Here is a 13834-nt window from a genome sequence, read left to right as displayed (position 1 = left end):
ATAAAGTGCCACAGGTAAATTGAATTACCATGTGGTGAAATGTACCTGTGCTGGTTTAGTGTTGCTTTGAAAAAATATATCTGCAATATAACAATATTGTTTTTAAAAAGAAGAAAAAACCTTAATTAGCTGTTCCTTTATGGGTTAAGATTTTATTATTATTAATATTAGGGCCCGCGCGCTTTCCTGTCGGCCTCTATGCTATGTACTTTCAAATAAAGGCAAAAAAAATGCCTAAAAATAAAAAATAGAAAAAGAAGTACAATAGTTATATTGTATAGAATTGTAATTGTATCTAGCATAGATGCCAGATAATGAAATACAGGCTGTTTGTCCTGATGTGAACTGAACTGAAATAACCTACTGAACAGTCACAGTAGTCACATCATTTAAAAAGCAGAAGAGCAATAATAGAGCATAATAAAAATAATGAATTTAAAAAGTGCTATAAATTAATTCCAATTAAAAAAAACAGCTTAACAAACACACTAAAGTCAAATGGCATCTCGCTCACAATCATAATTATTGTTGCTTATTATCCTCTTGAGATCCACTCTGCTTTATTATTTGTGTATCAGGCAAAATTCTCATTTGTACAGAAGTTTTGGATCGTTTTTCCAAGCCATGAAAATGTTATAAATGCTATAAAAGTTATTGCTTAGTTATCCAAACCTGACAGTTGAAACATCATGTAGAGAGTTATCTGGATGTCTCCTCACACTGCTGTTGTTTTCACATTCTCACAACTTTACAGTTAATAACAACAAAGCACAGAAAGTAAACCAGTCTTGACAAGTTTCTCTGTTACTTCTAATGATGATCGTGTGCTGGATTGTATAAATAGAATCAATTACTCAGACGCAGCGTCTCTGCTGCTGTGGAGAAGAGGTTAAACACACCGGCCATCACCAACTTTTGTTACACACTGTGTCATCCGCTCCGAATCAGCCGTCATGGCAACACTGAAAATAACACCCCCCCACCCCGTCCTCCCGTTAACCGGTCTGAAAATGGAAGGTGATTATCAGCAGCTGTTTGCCTACCAGCACCCCACCCTCACCCTTCAACAGAGCTGGCAGTTAAGCCCTGTGAACATCACTTCCCACTAATTAAGTTTGTTTATAAGGGATATTAAGTTTAGGGGGGTGGGGGTGGGGGGGGGTGCGTAGGTGTAAGTAACCTTCACAAAGTACAGACTAGAGGAGGAGACAGAGGATTCCTGCTCACTATTGTGTGAAGCATGAACGCTGATGTGAAATGAGATGATCTGTGTAAACAGTGGGGGAACTCAGAGCTATTTAAGCACATAGAAATAGTTATATAAGCATATATAAACAGTGAGAACGCCTACAGCACGCCTCATGGATCAGCTGCTGTCTACATTCATATAACTAAAACCTGCATGATGAAAGTGGAAAAGATTTAATGAAGAAAGGAACGGCAACTATTCTTTCTCTTAGTGTTCTTTGTTTTCTTGTAGTTTGGAAAGTATCAGTAAGAGCTTTTTGATTTGTGATGTAAGCTTTATTAAATAGTTTGTTTAGTTTTTTTACTGATTTGTTGACTGAAGTGCAACTTTTTAGTCTGGTTTAAAGCAGAGTAGGAGCTGTATTGGTTGTCTATGTTGTTTAATGTATTAGTAAGACAAGAAATATGATCCAGAAGAGTCCAGTTAGAGTAACACAACAGAGAATTAGAAGGACTCCAAAAAGCTGCACAGCAGTTTGTAACAGTATGAGACAAGTTCTCACTGTAGCTATGTGAGATTAACAGTAGAAATACAGTGTTCATCACCATGTTTTTTTTTTTTTTTTGCTTAGCAACCCTTTATTTTTTTGTTTTGTTTATTATTTTTATTGTTATTTTTGGGTTGTTTTTTCTTTGCTGGACCCCCCTTACATTAACAACTCTGCTTCATGGGCTTCACCTTTCAGCCCCAGAGGTTGGCGCTTGCTTTAAAACCACACAGCTGAACTGCGATGGCCGGGAATCGAACCCGGGATAACTGCTTGGAAGGCAGCTATGCTCTCCATTATACCACCATCGCTATGGAATCACTGCATTTTAGTGCCCAGTCAGAATTTTATATCATTATAAGAGTTGGAGACCAGAGGAGATGGAGGCACACCTATAGGAGAGAAGAATGTAACTAATAGCAACATCATTGATGAGTACAAAAGCTAAATTGCAACAACTAAATGATAACAGAGAGAATATTGTTTTTAAGCTCAGTGATTGGATGTTTCTTACTGAACTTCACATTAAGAGTCATATTTAACTTGTCCCTTTCATTGTTCATGTGCACCAGTTCCTTTTTGGTTTTCATCACAGACCCAGATAATAATTCATGGTTTCATTTTGATATTATACCACTTTAATACAAAAAAAAAACAATGAAAAAAGTCCAAGACATTATTCATGCATATGAATAAATGAAAGTACAGATTCCCAAGCAGACAACAGTGACTTCATTTCACCATTTCTCTTCTTTTTTTCCTCACTTCATTTTTTATGTTGTGTTTTCCAACAGCTGACTAACAATCAAACTAGTAGCTTCTTCTCCAACTTTGTTAGTCACTCCCTTAATTGTTCTAAGCAGAGCGCTCCAGTCACAGCGCTTTTAAACACCACCACCTGCATCTTAAATGTTTCCAGAGGCCCCCCATCATGGCGGTGGAAGACAGCAGCGTTCCCTTTTGTATCACGATCACGCCACATCCTCACTCATCTTCATTTAGACCACTTAGACACTCACTTAGCCATCTTGCCCTCCCATCATCTCTGCATTAGAGAGAGCTCAAGACTGAAGGAAGCTGTATTCTCAGGCTGGAGTTTAAAGTAGTGTCACTGATGAGAAGTTGATGTACTGGTGCTGAAGTCTCTGTGTGCGTGTGTGTGTGTGTGTGTGTGTGTGTGTGTGTGTGTGTGTGTGTGTGTGTTTCCAATTAAGCTGATTCTTAAGGTCCTGAAATAATGAAAAAATTGGAAATTTTGTAAAATAATGGATTGTTTTTATTTTCAAAGAAAGAATAAAATAAATAAAAGTAGATGATCAGCTTCTATTGAGCTTCATCAGTGTGAGTTAGTCATATCAAGTGATATCTGACACATTTACAGTCTTTTTACCATCAAATTCCCTCTTAGTGTTTCATTGGACAGTGTTTCCCTGGTGACCACACCACATGTCAACACTACAGTTTAGTAATATTCTCTAACACCGTTACATACAAATATTTCAAGTAATGACAGCACACACAGTCTTTTGTTTGGACAGTTCTCCCCTGGCCAAAAAGGAAGCAGCGCTAGCAAAGATGGCTTCTTATAATGGGGAAGACAGGAAGTGGAAGAGGCCAACTAGTTGTGCCAGAGGGGAGTCTGCCTATTTGGAATCCACTTACTTTGAATTATTTTGAGACTTTAAGTTTTGGGTTTCATAGTTTGACACTTACTTTGGTTGTATTTTTTTTTTATTTAAATCTTTGTTGACATTATCATTTACTTGTTTATCCCTGTCCCCCTTCCTTATCTGTGTCAGCTAACCTTTGTCTATATAAACCTCCCTATTGTATCATTTGTCAGGCCAGTTATGTTGAGTTCAGTTTAGGTTGCTGTTTGCGTAGTTGACCTCAGTTTTCATTTAAAGGACAAGTTTTTTGTTTTTTTTATTTGCATATTTCTGTATTTTGAATTGCTTTTAAAATTTGAAATCAAGTTGTAAATAAATTAACATATTTTGCTTTACACACTTTGTGTTTTTAAGCTTTATGTCTTTGTCCCTGACAATGTTATATCATAATATATTTATATTCATAATATAATTATATTCCAAGTCCTTTTACCAAGGCCTATCACATTGATTTTTCCATATGAGGTTTGAAAGGCTTATGATGCACACACACACACACACACACAGAGAGAGAGAGAGAGAGAGAGAGAGAGAGAGAGAGAGAGAGAGAGAGAGAGAGAGAGAGAGAGAGAGATGATTTCACTTATTCTGGCTTATTAGAGCTCTTCTCAGGACTGTGTTGGCCTGTGCTTGCTGTTTGATTGACATCTCTCTGACTCACCTGTTGAACCTGTTAGGGTGTAAGAAATGACACCTTTATCATTCTAATTAGACCAGAACTCATATATGCCATCACTATTTTGTTCAGCTAAAGTGAAAACACCAGAGGAGCAGAGCAGGGCCTTTGAAACATTCATGTGTCTTGTACTGACTCTTGTTTTATTACATATTTATTTAAAGGTTTTATGTGACATTTTTACAAACCAAACAATCTGAACTCAAAGAAGTGTTTTTCAAAAGCAGTCTAACATAGTAATATAGTAATATCATACTAGAGACAGCTGGTGTTGTCTTCATCACTTGTAGATGGCAAAAACCATCTTGAGAAGCTGCAGGAGGAACACAAATGATATGTTTCCTTTGCATTTTATGTTGTTTTCTTCCTATAATTGTATCTTTAAGACCAACACTGATGCTCTCTTTTAAGTGGTAGTTGATGTAAAGTGAATGATGTTTTTAAATTGGAAAATATGCCTCACATAAGAAAAAACAAAAACAAAACTTAACCGTGCCAGAAGGGGATGAAGACCATTTTTAGCCAGTTCCTCAGTATGGATAGAGTGGCATTGTGAGTAATGGTTTTGACAAGGATGAAGAATGCATCCATTAGAGAAAAAAAGATCATAACATATAATTTAAAAAAATGTCCATCATTTTTTTGACATCTTAAAACAATATTCAAATACCTATAAAAGAGTTATTGGCTGTGATCATCTCTTCCTAAATCAACCTCAGCGTAAGAGATTAGGACCTTCCACAAAGTTCAGCCAAAGCCTAATATGAGGCTTCCACAGTCAAATGAAATGGAATGCATGTCTGCACAGAATAAGACTGTAGATTCAGTCTTCCATCACTTGAATTCAAATTTCACAGAGTGCTGCTAGTATGAGCAATAATAATGCTGTTAATGTACAGATGTGTATGTGAGTATTGTTTTAAGACATACAACCTATTCTATAAGAGTAACATCTGTCTACAGCAGCAGCTAAATCTATCAAAGTTTTCCTCCTTCATTTACATCATATAACACTAAGCTGAAAGCTCTGAATGGTGACTGAATATGAAGCATCATTTTCATACTGAACATTCTCAGGTATTAAACATGTCTGTTGTTTCCGATTTCTCTTCAGCACCACGGACAGCGAACTTTAAGAAGAATTTAACAGCATCATTGCTGCTTTGGTAAACACATGGGGAAAAAAGTTTTACTAATGTAGAAATGCTGTAAGAAAATTTCTAAGTTATAAAATAATAGAATATTTTACTAGTCGGATATAATATATAATAGACAGAGAGCCGAAATAAAAACTTCTAAAAGCAATGCACACTTGGAATTGTCACCTGTCTCTGATGTGTGTGTACCTATATACATATATATAGCCTCTTGTCAAGACAGACACTAGACAATGATAATGAAATGATGTTTTTCCTGCGTGTTTCAGACATTGCTGAAACAATATGTGCTGGTGAGGAAAAATAATTACTTACATCACATGATTGTGACCAACAGAAACCAGATAATGACCCAGTAGCCCATGAAAGTTATATAAGCATTTTTGGACATGATGTTTAATGCAACAATTGCCTTTTCTTAATTTAGTTTAAAGTACTTTTACTTAGTTGAGTTGGAGCTGCACATTTTACCAGAGTCACAGTGAGCTGGATAAATGAGGAGAATGTGTTTTGTGACACAGTGCTCATGTGACAACAGTGGTGGGACTAATCTAAGACAGTTTATAGAGACAAGGTCTGCAAACTAACAGAATGGTGAGCAGTGAACAACCCACTGCTAAACATCAAGACGACAAAGTAGTGTATCATTGATTTCAGACAGCAACAGATGGAGCACCTGCCACTCATAACAGGAGAAGAGGAGGTGGAGAGGGTTTTCAGTTTTAAAATGATGGTAGCCCACATCAGCAAGAACCTCAAGTGGACTGTAAATTCTACCACTCTGGTGAAAAAGGCCCAACAGAAACTATACTTCCTCAGGATGCTGAGGAGGAAGAGCACTTTATCTTTTCTTTTACAGCACAACAGTTCATCATTACTGTATAAACTGTATTTGAAGGTAGAACAGGCTTCAAAAAGAAAAAGTGAGGCTCAGTTTGGAGAAAATAAAAAACTAACACACCTTCTATATTACACACACACACAAGCACACACACACACACACACACACACAAACACACCTACAGTTCTGTATTACACACCCACACACATCAGAACACACAGTCAAATCAGTTTAAGTCAATGAACAGCCCACTGAGTTAACACACTTCCATGTCAATTATTGTCCTTATTTCATTTACCCCTTATCAGGAACTTAAGCGTGTTTTCATTAACCTTGTGCTCTAATTGCTAATCATAACCATATGGTCCTTCACTTTGACAACACCTCTGGGACTCCATGCATATGTCCAACTCTGATTTCTTTTACTACAGGCTAACCCCTTCTGAAACCACGCACAGAAATCTGAAATAGATCTATAATGAGATTGAATTGTTTGTTTGTTGATGTTCATAAAGGAATTGATTAGGTGCTTAATCACATACAAGGGGGAAGAGATTTTAGTGAGGGAGTGCCGAAACACTACGGAGGACTTTGGCTGATATTTTGACAGGAGGATGTGTGTGTAAAGGGGGGGGGGGCAGGAATGGAATGCAGCAAACAAACAAAAAAAATGTCCTGTGAAATCCCATTTGGATGTGACCGGAGCTTCAGCGGGAACGACTACAGTGAATCAGTGAAGCAGATGAGGATAACAATCAGTCAATCAAGCCACGGCCATGCTCTATAAAATCAATAAGTCACAGGCAGATAGGCAGGCGTGAGGAAACAGGCCCGCTGAGCACTGAGCCCCTCGTACTCCGTCCTCATTACGTGGATGAGTAAGTGTGCAATTCCCGCGCGATGCAGCCCGATTATCAACAAGCAAAAGGAAGCAGAAAGAAGCATGGTGCTCACTTCACGTGTGCTTATAGTGTCTCTAATGTGTGCATGCCTCCACACCAGTACAATACATGTGGATGGGATCTCATTTATGGTAGTCACAGCAACAGTTACATTTAAAAGTTCAACAGCAAACAACAGACACAGTGTCACTGTCAACAGCTTCATTGGAATAACTTTCTGTCTAAAAAAAAATAATCCCCATTAAAACTGTTCATATTAACCCTTTACATACTGTTCATATTAACCATTTACATACTGTTCATATTAACCATTTACATACTGTTCATATTCTGACTTATAATTAGTCTCTACAGCAATTCACATTCATACATTCCCCATCAGTCATTTGTTAATATTTGAGTCATCTTGAGAAAAAAAAGAAAGAAGAAAAAAGACATTAACAATTACTATTTTATGGTCCAGGAGAATATTTTATAGAATATGAAGAACATGTTTAAATGGTGATTTCTGATTTTTTTGTTTGTTTTTGTTTGTTTTTTGTTAAATTATAAAAAAATGTTTTGTAATTGTAAAATAAATAAATAAACACAGGCCAAAGTTGGATATTAGCATATACAAACATGTATATCAGCTGCACAGTCAGATTAGATTAATTTGTTTGGTATTTTCACATTAGGAAAAATGAAAATAATATGATGACATGAAACCAAAACTATAGGCTATTAACTAAAGGTTATATAATAATTAATAAAAGATTCAATATTTAAGATTAATTTGTCAAACACTCTAGTGTTTTGTTTTTGTGGAAAGCTATAACTATCTTTTGTTTCTCTGATGCTTATGCTTGCAGTTGCTTATTTATTGATATGAATAGTAAAATAACTCAACATTTCTCACTAATAATATGAATTAAAGTGTCCAATTATAAACTGTCACACTGCAATCAGAACAAAGTGGTTGAAGTGCCAGGTCATCAACCTTTTTTATACAATATCTGATGACATTTTATGAGTAAATGAAACATCTGTAATATGCTTGCTCTCACGTCCTTCAATAGTTTATTGGAGTCATATGAGGAGCTGAGTAAAGCCTTCCTCCCAACCCTAAATACATGCAGATAATTGTCCTCTAAAACACTGTTGCATCAGTAGAAATCAGATAGTCATCATAACATCATTTCATGTATCTATCTATACGCAGGTAAATATTTTCATGGTGCTCATCATCTGGGAATTGACTCACAAAGACAAATAAGTCAATATCTCATTGATGCTACATTTGCAGCTGAATCAATGACAAACCTAGCGGAAGAGAAGCTATTGATTTTGAGTTACTGTAATGATGTTAACAGTTGCAAATATATCAACTTCATCCTTGTGCACAATGAGGTCAGACTGATAAAACATTACTTAATACATAACATAATTGGCCAATTTATGCATGTGGACCTGCTCTGAGCTGCTAAATGTAATGCAACAATCCAAATTCAAGTAGAAGTTCATGTGAAACATACAGTAGACCTGTTACCATCCCTCAGCTCTACTTTGTGTTTAGTATTAATGAGCAAATGTAAAGATGATGAACATGATAAACATTGTACCAGCATTATTATTGCATGTTGTCATTGTGAGTATGTTGCCTCACAGAGCAGACAGCATGGCTCCAGACAGTAGTCACAGTCCTAATTACTAAAGAGAGCCTGCTACTAAACTCAGGAACTAAATTAGGAACCTAAACTCCCTCGTGCCTGTTCTTGTTTACCTTTCCATCTCATCTGAGGGACGAGAGAGATGAGACACATGTAACCAATGTCAGACAAGAAACTAGAGGATGGTGGTGAAGATAACAAAATCAGGGATTTAATATTTATTTATATATGAATCCTACCTAACTTTAGTAGATTATTACATATCAGACATGGAATTAATCTGCTTCAGTCCAAGATGAGATTAAACTTTTCTTTGGATATGCATTTTTGAGCCACGACAAACACACTAGGAAGTCTTGTTTCTAAGCCTAACTGAATGGAAAGGCCTTTTTGGTATGTTGTAATGCATATTGTAGAATGGAGAAGAATTTAATTTCTGAATTTGGTGATGTAAAATATTTTTTTCTAAGATTGTGACTCACCGGAACCATAAGACATTGTTGAGCATCCAGATATCAATGTGCATGAAAAATATTAGGCTGTTGGGTCCAGTAGTATTATCTATCTACACACACACACACACACACACACACACACACACACACACACACACACACACAAAACCACAACCTTAAAAACAAACAAAGTGTAAAAATCTAAAATAACATTATAAAAATATTGATCATCTGTTTTGTTTTGCAACTATAGCAAATCCCAGATCACATTGTATCACTTCCTCACTCTACTTCTGCTGGTTGGCGTGAAATCTTAGAATCAAACAAAACATGAACAGTCTCAACAGGGGGTCTCTACACTCTCAGATCTTCAGGTTCTCCTGCCAGGTTTTACTTCAGTGTGCAGTGTGTAGAATTTAGTGGCAATTAGCAGATCAGACTTGGCAGAAATAGAATCAAATATTCACAAGTATGTTTTAATTAGTGTATAATCACCTGAAAATTAGAATCATTGTGTTTTATCGTTACCTTAGAAACAGCCCTTTACATCTACTTAAGGCCCTTTTTCAGTAGAGGTTGCTGTTAGGTTACCTGTGTTTCTTGGGCTTCACTGGCCTTTATATATTTTGGGGTCCAAACTAAACCTATCTTCTGTAATGGCGCTGGTCATCATGTTTAAACTCTTGATTTATTGATGTTTAGCTCATCACATGTAAATGTATTTCTAAAAAAGGTGTAAAAAGCATTTCAACCATTTAGATTTGAATTGTGGAGCTAGGCTTCACAAACTGTGTTTCAACATTTCTATGTTCAGGATTTAGTGGACGGGTCTGAAAATCACTGCTGCGTTAGCATAAACCCGCCCCTGCTGCTGTAGAGGTATAAATACATTCAGCACACACTACTACCACTACAGTCTACAGTTAGCCAGTTAGTTGAGTTAGCCGCCGAGCTAGCAGCCGAGTTAGCTGCCGAGCTAGCAGCCGAGTTAGCAGCCGAGCTGGTCAAAAGTATGTCAAACTCAGAACACATATTTATTCTTACTTTACACAGACTTTAACTCATAAGTTCTGCTGTTGCTTGAAAACAAACCTTAAACATCAGTAGTTTGATATAGACTCTGGTTTTGGGACTCCCCTGGTCTCTTGGGCCCATGTGCCTTTACCTGAAGGCTCACTTAGTCCATCATCCATGATACTGGCACACAGTGCTTGTCCTAATAGTTTATTGGCATCAGGAGCGTAGAGCAAAGACTAGATGAGCCCAGTACTACATTTAGAGTGTGACTAAAATTGATTTGAATTTCTTAAAAAGGATCAGAATCCTAAAAGTTCCTCCTTCCTGAACGCTTACTCACTCTTCTAAATGTTTAGATAACAAATTTGATAGTTCATTTGACTGGTGCTGTGTGTTCTTTGCAGGGTAGCAGTGGCAGCTTGCTCTTACTGAACTTACCTGTGACTACCAGGAAACTGTAATACAAGTAACACCAGAGGACACATGTCCAAAAGCAGCAGAGTAAAGCTAAAAAAACAAAAACAATTATCCTTACTGCATGAGTTGCCTTTGTAGCCAGAATTAAAAAGGATAATTTTTCACCCAGCGTACAGTATGTAGGCTCAGGGTTGTCAGATTCATCAGAGACGCCTGATGGGCCGGTGCAAAGGAGGGTGAGGAGGAGGAGGAAGAGGAGGAGGAGGCTGACTCAGCAGCAGCATCTTGGCCATGGTTAGCTTGGTAGGCTGGACTGGAGGATGGAAAAGGAAAGCTATTCCATGGCAACCTGTCTTTGACTGATGGGCTCTTTTTGCTGACTTTCCAAAGGAGAGGAGATCACAGAAAGCCACATATATATAATGTATGTTGTCTTCTCTTTCAAATGCACACATGCACACAGATAAGCATACATGGATGTAAGAATATACTGTTAGGAATAAGAGCAATATCCTCTGTTTTTCTTATTTTCAACAATGTCCATACAAAGATACAACACAATGACTTGATCATCAGTATTTCTCCTAGGATTTTATTTTAGCAGTATTGTTGTGCATGCAGAGAATGCCAGAACCTGTAATGTGTGCACACCTACAGTGGAATAACTTGTTCCAGAAAGGTTTATCCATGTCCATGGATGGAATCATTTACAGGAAGTTGTGACACAAACAGGGCTCTGGAGGTCCGGATAAGTGTCATTGTAATTAATGTAAAAAAAGTCAATTCATTTCTCAAAAGTCAAACTTGTGTCAATGTTCCCAGATATGGACTCTATTAATAACTGATGCAAACTCTCATCTGCCTCTCTAGAACACTCATTCTTGCAATATTCCAATCTGTCCACTTACCTGAGGTCAATCTCCAAAGCACTATCAGACATTTTTCAATCGACAATTCAGCCAGATCCTTTAATAGCTATTTTTTGGGGAAGCAGGTATAAAAAATAATAATAATCTATCTGGAACTAAACTTAAAATGAATGACTATTTTTTCACTCTGTTGACATGAAGATGGATTGTATTTGTTTATCGAGTGAAAACTCAGGTTGTAGTTTCTTACAGTAGTTTTTGGACAGACTGACTGTATGACCTCACCTCATATAGGTTATTGGATACCTTCATTTCCTTCTGGATCAATAAAGTATTTATCTTATCATTTATCTAACAGTAATACAACAGCAATCTCACTATATAAGCTCAATAGTATCTCACTGGAAACAAATCTAAAATGTGAATAAAATGTGGTTCTATTTCAGATAGATTTCTCCCTCCATTGGGTTTGATTTGACATTTGTCTACATTTACAGTAAGACCAGCATGGCCAGAGATGTGCTCCAGTGTTGATGCAGTCATCTGGAAGTGAAGAAAGTCAAGGCAAGGCAATTCAGCTTTATTTATATAGCACATTTCATACACAGTGGCAACTCAATGTGCTTTACATAAAGCAAGCATTTAACAGTAAGAATTGGAAACAAAAAACGTAAAAACATGCAAGGTCCACCTTTGTCCCAAATATTAGACTAGTTACATCATACCCTTCAACATCCATGCCAGCTGCAAGTGGTACCTTGGTCTTGAGCATGCTGTGATAGTGCTCACAGACTGCATGTGCCTTCTGTCGACAGTCCTGCAGATGGAAGATGATGGAGATGGCAGGCTGGCTTCACGGTTGAAGTAGCACAAGACTGTTTCAACCCACCCGTCCAGGAAGGGGTCCAATGACTCATCTCCTTCCATCACAGGTATTACACCTGGCTCTCCTCTCACTTCTACCACCGACCACCTCACCTTGGACTGCTGGCCACCTATTCACTATGGCTACAAAGCCACAACACTGTGGTCGGGAAAGTGATGACAGCTATCCTGCTTGCAACAGTGGCACAAGACAGGATTAAGGTGTGGCTAACTGCAGCAAAACATGCGTCAGTCACTGAGGCAGTCAGGTCACTGTCTCACTTTTTAATGAACAGGAATCAATTCTTGTTCCAAGAGTGTTCTCTGCAGCTTCCCCATCTCTCATCCATTGGCACAAGCTAGAGAAGGTTTGTGGCCATAGCATAAACCAAGACTTAGAGTCTGAGTGTTTCTGATATTAACACTGACATTGTCACACATCCTCCCACACAGCCCTTTCATTCCTGCCTACCCATGGGCTGTGTTGAGCGGGCACGCGAGTCACACAGTGGCAGTGAGGGTATTGCACTGGCTGTCAAAAATGTCCACAGTGGCTCCACAGATGTTTGAACGCCTTGGGATATATTTCCCAAGTTTCATCAGACGTGAGGAGAGCTACTTCCTTGTGCCAAAAAAACAAAACAAGTACAATGAGACCAATTCCAGGCCTGTCTCTTTTCAAAAAATCCATAATGAAGAGACCTTTGCACGTGGTAACCATAAAACATATACTGGAGTGTGTGTGTCCAGGAAGTTGGTTCACATCCATCGACCTAAAGGATGTTTATTTCCATGTGGAGTGGAAACAGTCCTGGAGCCATTACACATGAGAGGAGAGGCATCCGTTTTTTATTTTACCTGGATGACCTAATTCACTCCAGAGAGAATGGAGAACTTCTAACAGTAGAGCTTGTAAAACACCTGTCTCTGCTGGGCTTTGCTATATACCTGGTAGAAGACCTCTCCCCTCCCATCCCCATCAATAATCTACCTAGGGGGGCAACTGGACTCCTCCTTCATGAGAGCGAAACTGCCCAGAGAACACAGAGTGGTGATGATGCTGAGAAAACTTGGATTTTACATATTTGAAAAAACCTTTGTGTTCTATCAGCGGAGGTTCACTTTAGGAGAACTATGTCACACAATTAATTAAATTGTCAGCTAGAAATAGCCAGAAGCTTCCTGCTGTGGTCTCACACAATCTGCACTCCATCAGAGCCTTTCCCATCACAGGCAAACACAACAGAGCCATGGACCTGATGTCATAAGGTGGCCCTCTCGAAATTTAGTGGAAGCTGAATCCCACCTTTATTGAAATGTTGGGGAACAGGTTTGGGGAATTAGAGTTGGACCTGTGTGCCTCAGGAGAATATGCACAGTGTACTGTATGTTATGGTTCCCCATTAGCACATGCCCTCTACTGAGAGTGGATACCTTCTCTTACTGACTGTAAGAGAAGGTACCCCCCCTTCCCGCAGTTCCTGTGATTCCTCATTCCTTGCCTCATAATGTGAGGAGGAAAGTCATTCTGGCAGTCCCAGAATGCATGAGTGTGTCATGGTTCTTCACTATGATACATCT

General features: G+C 38.1%; 1 non-coding gene across 1 annotated transcript; it reads right to left on the bottom strand.

Moving 5' to 3' along the window:
* Nucleotides 1–1975: 1975 nt before the first annotated feature.
* On the bottom strand, nt 1976–2047 carry trnag-ucc (transfer RNA glycine (anticodon UCC)). Its single transcript has one exon. It is a non-coding gene; the product is annotated as a tRNA-Gly (tRNA).
* Between the last annotated feature and the right edge of the window lie 11787 nt (nt 2048–13834).

The sequence above is a fragment of the Scomber japonicus genome, chromosome 21, assembly GCF_027409825.1.
Source record: "Scomber japonicus isolate fScoJap1 chromosome 21, fScoJap1.pri, whole genome shotgun sequence".
Taxonomy (NCBI): Eukaryota; Metazoa; Chordata; class Actinopteri; order Scombriformes; family Scombridae; genus Scomber; species Scomber japonicus.
The sequence above is the reverse complement of the archived record's forward strand: the minus strand, read 5'-3'. Positions and strand labels throughout refer to the sequence as shown.